This window comes from Arachis ipaensis, chromosome B10 (assembly GCF_000816755.2).
Source record: "Arachis ipaensis cultivar K30076 chromosome B10, Araip1.1, whole genome shotgun sequence".
Lineage (NCBI taxonomy): Eukaryota > Viridiplantae > Streptophyta > Magnoliopsida > Fabales > Fabaceae > Arachis > Arachis ipaensis.
Genome location: NC_029794.2, coordinates 37,973,694 through 37,986,195, shown reverse-complemented (window position 1 = coordinate 37,986,195; position 12,502 = coordinate 37,973,694).

The following is a 12,502-nucleotide window of genomic DNA, read 5'->3' as shown; positions in this document are numbered from 1 at the left end:
TCTGTTGATTTTCATGCAGGTAATATGGCGGAGCCTAGAAGGATTACTCTCCAGGAAGCAGAAGCTCTAGACTTTACACCGCAACCATATCAAGCGCTTCATCCGAATTTAGCTGCGGATTTTGAACTAAAGACTGCGCTGATCAATTTACTGCCCAAGTTTTATGGCCTACCTGCTCAAGAGCCTATCAAGCAACTCAGAGATTTTCAAACAGCCTGCTCAACTACTAGGTGTCATGGTGCGGATGAGGCTACTATTTGGTTATATGCCTTCCTATTTTCTCTTGAGGGAAAGGCAAGGGAGTGGTTTTACACTCAACCTGAAGAAGTTGTTACTAATTAGGATCTGCTCAGAAGAGAATTCCTGGACAAGTTCTTTCCAGCTGAAGTTACAGATAGACTGAGGAAAGAAATCTCCTGCATTATCCAAGGCAAATCAGAGACTCTTTACGAGTACTGGAAATGCTTCAGGAATCTCCTTGACTCATGTCCCCATCACAAGATTGACCAGTTGGTGTTGATTAGCTATTTCTGCCAAGGCATGAAGCCTCAAGACAAGACTATATTAGATGCTACGAGTAATGGCTCTCTGACTAAGTACAAAACAGCGACAGAGGCATGGCAACTGATCACCGATCTAGCAGAGTCCACTCGGAATAACCATAGAATTAAGCATTGCAGAGGTTTCCTCTAGTAGTGAGACTGCTGCTCTCACAAAGACTCTAGAAGAGATGACCAATATACTGAAGCAGCTCCAGCTAAATCAGCAACAACCTCAGCCTCCTCCATAACAACAGTGTCAACAGTTGGTTCCTCAGAGAGTGTGTGGAATATGTGCTTGCTATTCTCATTACACTGATGAATGTCCATAATTCCAACAAGAAGACAACACTTTGACAGCTACTAATAATTACTACAACCGTCCGAATCAAGGGTATTATCAACAAGGCGGTAATTATAATCAAGGTGGGAACTATAATCAGGGTTGGCAAGATAACTCCAACCAAGGATGGAGAGATAATTCCAATCAAGGGTGGAGAGATAATTCCAACCAAGGATGGAGGGACAATTACAACCAAGGAGGCAGAGACAACGGTGGAAATCAAAGATAAAACAACAACAACAACTACCAGCAGAACTGGTATCAACAGAACCCCCCATACCAACAGCAGAACCAAGGCCAGACTTACCGAGCACCTCAGAACAACCAACCACAAGCCCCTCAGATTACTTACCCACCTCCCTCCTCCAATGATGAGATGCTTCGCTCTATTGTACAATGACAGAAAGACCTTCAGAATATACTTACCTCTAGCATCACTGGTCTTACCTCCACTTTACAAGCTCTCATCTCCTGGATGAAACCACCTTCTACCCCCAATGATCAACCTTCAAGCTCAAGTGCACTTCCCTCTCAACTCTTACCTAACCCCAAAGGTGGAATCAATGTCATTACTTTGAGGTCCGGAACCACATTGCAAGAGAGGAGTCCCAAAGAGCCAAGCTCAAAAGAAGACATTCAACTTGAAGACATTGTTGAGGTAGAAGATGCTGAAGGAGAGGATGAGGTACATGATGTGGACGAAGAGGAAGCAGCTTGATGAGCGGATAATTTATACGCTTTTTGGCATTATTTTTAGTATGTTTTTAGTATATTTTAATTAGTTTTTATTATATTTTTATTAATTTTTATTTAAAATTCACTTTTCTGGATTTTACTATGAGTTTATGTGTTTTTCTATGATTTCAGGTATTTTTTGGCTGAAATTGAGGGACCTGAGCAAAAATCTTATTCAGAGGCTGAAAAAGGACTGCAGATGATATTGGATTCTGACCTCCCTGCACTCAAAGTGGATTTTCTGGAGCTACAGATGCCCAATTGGCGCGCTCTCAATTGCGTTGGAAAGTAGACATCCTGGGCTTTCCAGCAATATATAATAGTCTATACTTTGTCTGAGATTTGATGGCCCAAATAGGCATTCCAAGTCAGCTCAAGAATTCTGGCGATTAACGCCAGAACTGGCATAAAAACTGGAGTTAAACGCCCAAACTGGCACAAAAGCTGGCGTTTAACTCCAAGAAAAGTCTCTACACATGAAAGCTTCAACGCTCAGCCCAAGCACACACCAAGTGGGCCCCGGAAGTGGATTTTTACACTAAACACCCTAGCTTACTCATTTTCTGTAACCCTAGGTCACCAGTTTACTATAAAAACTACTTTTAGTGATTCATCTTGTACCTCATGACACTTTACACGTTTCTTATTGTATTCTCTACGACATGAGTCTCTAAACCCCATTGTTGGGGGTGAGGAGCTATGGAAAGCAGAGATTCAGAAGACAAAGCATCTCCAAAGCCTCAACATGTTCTTCATTACTGCATAACAAGTATTTATTTCATATTCTTCTACCTTTTACAATTAAATCTGAGAATTATTGATATTCTGACTAAGAGTTACAAGATAACCATAGCTTGCTTCAAGCCAACAATCTCCGTGGGATCGACCCTTACTTACGTAAGGTATTACTTGGACGACCCAGTGCACTTGCTGGTTAGTTGTGTGGAATTGCAAAAGTGTGATTGTGATTTCGTGCACCAAGTTTTTGGCGCCGTTGCCAGGGATTGTTCGAGTTTGGACAACTGACGGTTTATCTTGTTGCTTAGATTAGAAATATTTTATTTTTGTTGGTTTAGAGTCTTTTATTTGAGTTCAGTTTCATATCTTAAGTTTGGTGTCAATTGCATGCTTTTATTTTCTTTTAATTTTTTGAAATTGCATGTCCTTAGTTCTTTCTTGATTTTTAAAAATTCTAAGTTTGGTGTCTTCTTTATGTTTTCCCTTAAATTTTCAAAAATTTGTGCTTTATTTTCTAAAAATTTTAAGTTTGGTGTTTTTATGCTTTTATTTACTTAAAAGTTTTTCAAAAATTTGTTCTTGGTGTTCATCTTGATCTTCAAAGTGTTCTTGGTGTTCATCTTGACATTCAAAGGTTTCTTGTTTTTTCTCTGTGTTTTAATCTAAAATTTCTAAGTTTAGTGTCATTTTGTTGTTTTTCTCTTTCCGCATTAAAATTCAAAAATCAAAAAAATATCCTTTCCTTATTTTACTCATAAATTTCGAAATTTTGCATTAATTTAGTCAAAGATTTTCAAAATCATATCTTTTTTTAGTTAAGTCAAAATTCTAATTTCAAAAATTGATCTTTTCAAATCTCTTTCAAAAATCAAATCTCTTTAATTTCTTCAATCATATCTTTTCAATCATATCTTTTTTTTAATTGCAATCATATCTTCTCAATCATATCTTTTTCAAAATAATTTTCAATCATATCTTTTTTTTAATAAATTGCAATCATATCTTCTCAATCATATCTTTTTCAAAATAATTTTCAATCATATCTTTTTGATTGCTAATTTCAAAATATTTTTCAAAAAAATCACTTAACTACTTTCCTCTTTCACATTTCGAAATTAAGTAAGCATTTTTTAAAATTTTTTTAATTAATTAATTAATTTAGTTTTCAATTTGCTTTGATTTTATTTTCTTTTAGTTTTCGAAATTTTATTTTATTTTCTATTTATTTTATTTTATTATTTTCTGTCACTTTTAAATTTAATAAAATAAAATAATAAAAAGATAATTTAATTGCAATTCATATCAATTCCCTTTTCTCTATCATGGACATAAGTGGAAATGAACAGTCCAGAAGGACTCTGGGGTCATATGCTAACCCCATTACAGGTGCATATGGGAGTAGCATCTGTATACATCCCATCAAAGCAAGCAACTTTGAGCTAAATCCTCAGCTCATTATCATGGTGCAGCAAAATTGCCAGTATTCCGGTCTTCCACAGGAAGAACCTACTGAGTTTCTGGCACAGTTCTTACAAATTGCTGACACAGTACGTGATAAAGAAGTGGATCAGGATGTCTACAGATTATTATTGTTTTCATTTACTGTAAAAGATCAAGCTAAGAGGTGGTTAAATAACCAACCCACAGCAAGCATAAAAATATGGAGACAGTTATCAGACAAATTCTTGAATCAATTTTACCCTCTAAAAAGGATGACATAGCTAAGGCTGGACATCCAAGGCTTTAAACAAGAGGATCCTGAATCTCTTTATAATGCTTGGGAGAGGTACAGAGGGATGCTAAGAAAATGCCCCCTCTGAAATATTTTCAGAGTGGGTACTGTTAGACATCTTCTACTATGGACTTACAGAAAAAGCTCAGATGTCTCTAGACCACTCAGCTGGTGGATCTATACACATGAGAAAAACAATTGAAGAGGCTCAAGAACTCATAGATACAGTTGCTAGAAATCAACATCTGTATTCAAATAGTGAGTCCTCCATAAAAGAAGAGGCTATGGCAGTAACTACTGATCCTAATCCTCAAGAACAGATTGTTGAACTTAATCAGCAATTACTCCTTATGACAAAACAATTAGCAGAATTCAAAGAGATGCTCCAAGACACTAAAAATGCTAACAAGAATATAGAAGCACAATTGAATCAGACAAGACAGCAGCTATCTAAACAGATAACAAAAGAATGCCAAGCTGTCCAACTAAGGAGTGGGAAGACATTGAAAAACTCAGCTCAAAATAGCAAAAAGTCAAGAAAGGAACAAATGACAGAGGATGACCAAACCACTGCCCAAAATCCCTCTGAGGACATCAAGAGCCCAGAGAGGAATAACTCTGGCGTTCAAACGCCAGAAAAGGGGGAAAAGTTGGCGTTAAACGCCCATTCCTTACCCAGTTCCAGCGTTCAAACACCAGAAAAGGGAGGAAAGCTAGTGTTAAACACCCATCCAACACCCAATCCTGGCGTTCAAACGCCAATGAGGGATCAGACACCTACAAGTGTTGATAGTAACCCCTCTAAGAAGGCTTCTCCAACCACTTCTGGAGGGAATAAACCTGCAGCAACTACAGTTGAAGAATATAAAGCCAAGATGCCTTATCCTCAGAAGCTCTGCCAAGCGAAACAGGATAAACAATTTGCCCGCTTTGCAGACTATCTTAGGACTCTTGAAATAAAGATCCTGTTTGCAGAGGCACTTGAGCAAATACCCTCTTATGCTAAGTTCATGAAAGAGATCTTAAGTCATAAGAAGGATTGGAGAGAAACTGAAAGAGCGTTTCTCACTGAAGAATGCAGTGCAGTCATTCTAAAAAGCTTACCAGAAAAGCTTCAAGATCCAGGAAACTTTATGATACCATGCACATTAGAGGGTGCTTGCACCAAGACAGCTCTATGTGACCTTGGAGCAAGTATCAACCTAATACCTGCATCTACTATCAGAAAGCTTGGGTTGACTGAAGAAGTCAAACAAACCCGGATATGTCTTCAACTTGCTGATGGCTCCATTAAATATCCATCAGGCATCATTGAGGACATGATTGTCAAGGTTGGGCCATTCGCCTTTCCCACTGACTTTGTAGTGCTGGAAATGGAGGAGCACAAGAGTGCAACTCTCATTCTAGAAAGACCTTTCTTAGCAACTGGACGAACTCTTATTGATGTACGAAAAGGGGAAGTGACCCTGAGAGTCAATGAATATGAGTTCAAGTTAAATGCTGTCAAAGCTATGCAGCATCCAGACACATCAAATGACTGCATGAGCACTGATATTATTGACTCTTTGGTGGAAGAGATCAATATGACTGAGAGTCTCGAATCAGAGCTAGAGGACATCTTTAAAAATGTTCAGCCTGATCTGGAGGAATCAGAGGAAATAAAAGAACCTCTGAAAATCCCTCAGGAAGAGGAGAAACCTCCTAAACCTGAGCTCAAACCACTACCACCATCCCTGAAATATGCATTTCTGGGAGAGGGTGACACTTTTCCAGTGATCATAAGCTCTGCTTTAAATCCACAGGAAGAGAAAGTACTAATTCAAGTGCTAAGGACACACAAGACAGCTCTTGGGTGGTCCATAAGTGACCTTAAGGGCATTAGCCCAGCAAGATGCATGCACAAGATCCTATTGGAGGATGATGCTAAGCCAGTGGTTCAACCATATAGGTGGCTAAACCCAGCCATGAAGGAAGTGGTGCAGAAAGAAGTCACTAAGTTACTAGAGGCTGGGATTATTTATCCTATTTCTGATAGCCCCTGGGTAAGCCCTGTCCAAGTTGTCCCCAAGAAGGGAGGCATGACAGTGGTTCATAATGAAAAGAATGAACTGGTTCCCACAAGAACAGTTACAAGGTGGCGTATGTGTATTGACTACAGAAGGCTCAATACAGCCACCAGAAAGGATCATTTTCCTTTACCATTTATAGACCAGATGCTAGAGAGACTAGCAGGCCATGAATACTACTACTTTTTGGATGGCTATTCAGGCTACAACCAAATTGCAGTGGATCTTCAAGACCAAGAGAAAACAGCATTCACATGTCCATCTGGAATATTTGCTTACAGAAGAATGCCTTTTGGTCTGTGCAATGCACCTGCAACCTTTCAGAGGTGCATGCTCTCTATCTTCTCTGATATAGTAGAGAAGTTCCTGGAAGTCTTCATGGATGACTTCTCAGTATTTGGAGACTCATTCAGCTCCTATCTTGATCATCTAGCACTTGTCCTGAAAAGGTACCAAGAGACTAACCTGGTTTTAAACTGGGAAAAATATCACTTTATGGTGACTGAAGGAATTGTCCTTGGACACAAAATTTCAAGCAAGGGGATAGAGGTGGATCAAGCCAAGGTAGAGGTAATTGAGAAATTACCACCACCTGGCAATGTTAAGGTAATCAGAAGCTTTCTGGGGCATGCAGGATTCTATAGGAGATTCATAAAGGATTTTTCAAAAATTGCAAAACCTCTAAGCAACCTGTTAGCTGCTGACATTGTGTTTGACACAGAGTGTCTGCAGGCGTTTGAGACCCTGAAAGCCAAGCTGGTCACAGCACCAGTCATCTCTGCACCTGACTGGACATTATCATTCAAATTAATGTGTGATGCCAGTGACCATGCCATTGGTGCAGTGTTGGGACAAAGGCATAACAAGCTTCTGCACGTCATTTACTATGCCAGTCGTGTTCTAAATGACGCACAGAAGAACTACACAACCACAGAAAAGGAGTTACTTGCAGTGGTTTATGCCATTGACAAGTTTAGATCCTATTTAGTAGGTTCAAAAGTGATTGTGTATACTGACCATGCTGCTCTTAAATATCTACTCACAAAGTAGGATTCAAAACCCAGGCTCATAAGATGGGTGTTGCTTCTGCAAGAGTTTGATATAGAAATAAGAGACAGAAAAGGGACAGAGAACCAGGTAGCTGATCACCTGTCCCGGATAGAACCAGTAGCAGGGGCGTCCCTCCCTCCTACTGAGATCTCTGAGACCTTTCCGGATGAGCAACTTTTTGCCATTCAGGAAGTACCATGGTTTGCAGACATTGCAAATTATAAAGCTGTGAGGTTCATACCCCAGGAGTACAGCAGGTTGCAAAAGAAAAAACTAATTTCTGATGCAAAGTACTACTTATGGGATGAACCATATCTCTTTAAGAGATGCGCAGATGGAATGATCAGCAGATGCGTCCCTAGAGAGGAGGCACAGAAAATCCTATGGCATTGCCATGGATCACAGTATGGAGGACATTTCGGAAGTGAGCGAACAGCCACTAAAGTCCTCCAATGTGGCTTCTATTGGCCTACTCTCTATAGAGATGCCCGAGAGTTTGTACGTAACTGTGACAGTTGCCAAAGGGCTGGTAACCTGCCTCATGGTTATGCCATGCCTCAATAAGGGATCTTAAAGATTGAGTTGTTTGATGTATGGGGTATTGACTTCATGGGTCCTTTCCCACCATCATACTCAAACACTTACATTCTGGTGGCAGTAGACTACGTATCTAAATGGGTGGAAGCAATTTCCACACCCACTAATGATACCAAGACTGTGCTGAAGTTCCTCCAGAAACATATCTTCAGCAGATTTGGTGTTCCCAGAGTACTAATCAGTGATGGGGGGTACCCATTTCTACAATAAACAGCTTTACTCTGCTATGGTTCGATATGGAATTAGCCACAAAGTAACAACTCCGTATCATCCACAGACAAATGGGCAGGCTGAGGTCTCTAATAGAGAATTAAAGAGAATCCTGGAACGGACTGTAATTGTCTGTAGAAAGGATTGGGCAAAGAGCTTGGATGATGCTCTGTGGGCATACAGAACAGCATTCAAGACTCCTATAGGAACCTCTCCATACCAGCTTGTGTATGGCAAGGCCTGTCATCTGCCCATGGAATTGGAACATAAAGCCTACTGGGCAACCAGATTTCTAAACATGGTTTCTAAGTTAGCTGGTGAGAAAAGATTGCTCCAGCTAAATGAGCTAGAGGAGTTCAGACTCAATGCTTTTGAAAATGCCAAAATTTATAAGGAAAAAGCAAAAAAGTGGCATGACAAGAAATTGTCATCCAGTGTCTTTGAGCCAGGACAAAAAGTTCTGCTGTTCAACTCTAGGCTCAGATTATTCCCCGAGAAATTAAAATCCCGGTGGAGGGGACCATATGTGATTACAGAAGTGTCACCATATGGATATGTTGAGCTTCAAGATATTGATTCTGACAGAAAGTTCATTGTTAATGGACAGAGAATCAAACATTATCTTGAAAGCAATTTTGAGCAAGAATGCTCAAAACTGAGGCTTGAATGAAGTTCAGTAAAGGTCCAGCTAAAGACAATAAAGAAGCGCTTACTGGGAGGCAACCCAGCCATTAGCAAGTTATTTGTCTTAATTAATACTTGTAGAAGTTGATATATATTTTTCTTCAAAGGTTAATCATCAAAATTGAAGGAATTCATAGAGTTACAGAAGGATTCAGTGTAAAAAGCAGAGAAAAGGAGCTTGCTGGCAAAAAAAGCCAGTAAAGGGCATTTTAGGCGTTAAACGCCAGAATGGGTACCATTCTGGGCGTTTAACGCCAGTAAAGGTACCATTTTGGGCGTTAAACGCCAGAATGGGTACCATTCTAGGTGTTTAACGCCAGAATTGCAGCATCCTGGGCATTCAGCAAAACGCCCAGTGATAAAGGGGTTTCTGGCGTTTAACGCCAGCCAGGGTACCTGGCTGGGCGTTAAACGCCCATAATGGCCAACAATTGGGCGTTAAACACCAGAATGGATACCATTCTGGGCGTTTAACGCCAGAAAGGCAGGGGAAGGAGATTTTGTTTTCAACTTCAAATTTTTTCAAATTTTCATGTTTTGATTCATACTTTTCTGCATAAACATGTTTCAAACTTTCATCATTCACCCTCAACTTTCAAAAATTCAAACATTTTCTAAATCTATTTTCAATTTTCTTTCAAATCCTTCCCAAATCTTCTTCAAAAACTCATTTTCTAAATCTCTTTTCAATTTTCTTTCAAATCCTTCCCAAATCTTCTTCAAAAACTCAATTATCTTCTTAATTTCTTTCCAAATCTTTTTCAACTCATCATATCATCTCTTAATTCTTAGATGCATAACCAAATTTTCAGATTTAACATTTTTATATCTTTTTCAATTACAAATCTCATCTTTTTCATATCATGATTTTATTTTCTTCCATCAATCATATCTCTATGTCATATCTCTTTTTTCGAAATCCCTCCCCTCCTCCTATAAATATACATTCGGCCATCCCCTCCTCTACACCATTCGAATTTGCCTCTTCTCCTCTCTCTCCCCTTTCCTTTCTTTTGCTTGAGGGCAAGCAAACCTCTAAGTTTGGTGTGTTTTTCTGTGATCACTGAGCTAACACTCATCAAGATCATGGCACCTAAAGGAAAACAAACCAAATCAAGAGGCAAGAAAGAGAATACTCCAAAGAGTCTTTGGAATTAAGAGAGGTTCTTAACCAAAGAACATGCAGACCATTACCACAAAATAATGGGTCTGAGGTCAGTGATCCCGGAAGTTAAATTCAATCTGAAAGAGGATGAATATCCAGAGATCCAAGAGCAAATTCGAAACAGAGGATCGGAAATTCTAGCCAATCTTGAGACAAAAGTTGGAAGAAACATGGTTCAGGAATTCTACTCGAATCTGTGGCTGACAGATAAGCAGAGAATAACTGGAACCGCCTTTCACACCTACCGAACCATGGTCAGAGGGACGCTTATTTACTTCCATCTGGACAAAATAAGAGAGATCTTCAAATTGCCTCAACTACAAGATGATCCAGAATCCTTTAATAGGAGAATGGTGAGAGTAGATAAGGGGTTGGATCAAGTTCTAGAGGACATATGCCTCCCTGGAACTAAGTGGATAACCAATTCAAAAGGTTTCCCAAACCAACTCAAGAGGGGAGATCTCAAACCAGTTGCAAGAGGCTGGTTGGACTTCATTGGGCGTTCTATATTGCCCATTAGCAACCGCTCTGAGGTCACTGTCAAAAGAGCAGTGATGATTCATTGTATTATGCTTGGAAAAGAAGTGGAGATTCAACATCTGATTTCTTGTGAGATTTACACAATTGCAAACAAGAACTCCACTGAAGCCAAACTGGCCTACCCAAGCTTAATTTCTCTGCTATGTAAAGATGCTGGGGTGAGGATGGGAGTAGATGAATTCATCCTAATCGAACACCCAATCACCAAGAAGTCAATGGAAGGACAAGTGCAAGACAACTCCATCAAAAGGAGGGCGCAGGAGTTCCTCCCAGAAATTCCTGAAATTGACTACTGGACCCGCCTAGAAGCATCTGTTACCAAGCTGCAAGAAGCTATGGAACAACTTAAGGAAGAACAGCAGAATCAAAACTGCATGCTTTGCAAACTGCTGAAAGAACAGGAGAAACAGGGGCGTGAGCTAAAGGAGCTGAAGCGCCAGAAGCTCTCCCTTGAAGGACCAAGCAACCCACAGATTGAGGGAGCATCCACTTCTCAAAATCAAGGTTGTTGAGTCCTAACTCTGTAATAACCTTTATTATTAAAAGTCTATTTTAAGAGTCCTTTATTTTTCTGCTTTTAATTTTCTGTCTTCTATTATTATGGGTCTGCTCTTATATTTATTTTTTAGTCTTATTTTTATTCCATGATCAATAAAAATTTAACGTTTATGTCTTAAAGCTATGAATGTCCTATGAATCCATCACCTTTCTTAAATAAAAAGTATTTTTAATTGAAAAAGAAAAAGAAGTTCATGAATTTCGAATTTTAAAATAGTTTAATTATTTTGATGTGGTGGCAATACTATTGTTTTCTGAATGAATGCTTGAACAGTGTATATTTTTGAATTTGATTATTTATGAATGTTAAAATTGTTGACTCTTGAAAGAATGATGGGAAAAGGAGAAATGTTATCTGATGATCTGAAAAATCATAAAATTGATTCTTGAAGCAAGAAAAAGTAGTGAAAAGCTTGCAGAAAAAAAAGAGAAAAGAAAAAGAAAGAAAAAGAAAAGCAAGCAGAAAAAGCCAATACCCCTTTAAACCAAAAGGCAAGGGTGATAAGAAGGATCCAAGGCTTTGAGCATCAGTGGATAGGAGGGCCCACATGAATAAAATCCTGGCCTAAGCGGCTAAACCAAGTTGTCCCTAACCATGTGCTTGTGGCGTGAAGGTGTCAAGTGAAAACTTGAGACTGAGCGGTTAAAGTCGAGGTCCAAAGCAAAAAGAAGAGTGTGCTTAAGAACCCTGGACACCTCTAATTGGGGGCTCTAGCAAAGCTGAGTCACAATCTGAAAAGGTTCACCCAGTTATGTGTCTGTGGCATTTATGTATCTGGTAGTAATACTGGAAAACAAAGTGCTTAGGGCCACAGCCAAGACTCATAAAGTAGCTGTGTTCAAGAATCAACATACTTAACTAGGAGAATCAATAACACTATCTGGATTCTGAGTTCCTATAGATGCCAATCATTCTGAACTTCAAGGAATAAAGTGAGATGCCAAAACTGTTCAGAAGAAAAAAGCTAAAAGCCCCGCTCATCTAATTAATACTGATCTTCATAGATATTTTTGGAATTCATTGTATATTCTCTTCTTTTTATCCTATTTGATTTTCAGTTGCTTGGGGACAAGCAACAATTTAAGTTTGGTGTTGTGATGAGCGGATAATTTATACGCTTTTTGGCATTATTTTTAGTATATTTTTAGTATATTTTAATTAGTTTTTATTATATTTTTATTAGTTTTTATTTAAAATTCAATTTTCTGGACTTTACTATGAGTTTGTGTATTTTTCTGTGATTTCAGGTATTTTCTGGCAGAAATTGAGGGACCTGAAATCTGATTCAGAGGCTGAAAAAGGACTGCAAATGCTGTTGGATTCTGACCTTCCTGCACTCAAAGTGGATTTTCTGGAGCTACAGATGCCCATTTGGCGCGCTCTCAATTGCGTTGGAAAGTAGACATCCTGGGCTTTTCAGCAATATATAATAGTTCATACTTTGTCCGAGATTTGATGGCCCAAAAAGGCGTTTCAAGTCAGCTCAAGAATTCTGACGTTTAAAGCCGGAACTGGCATAAAAACTGGAGTTAAACGCCCAAACT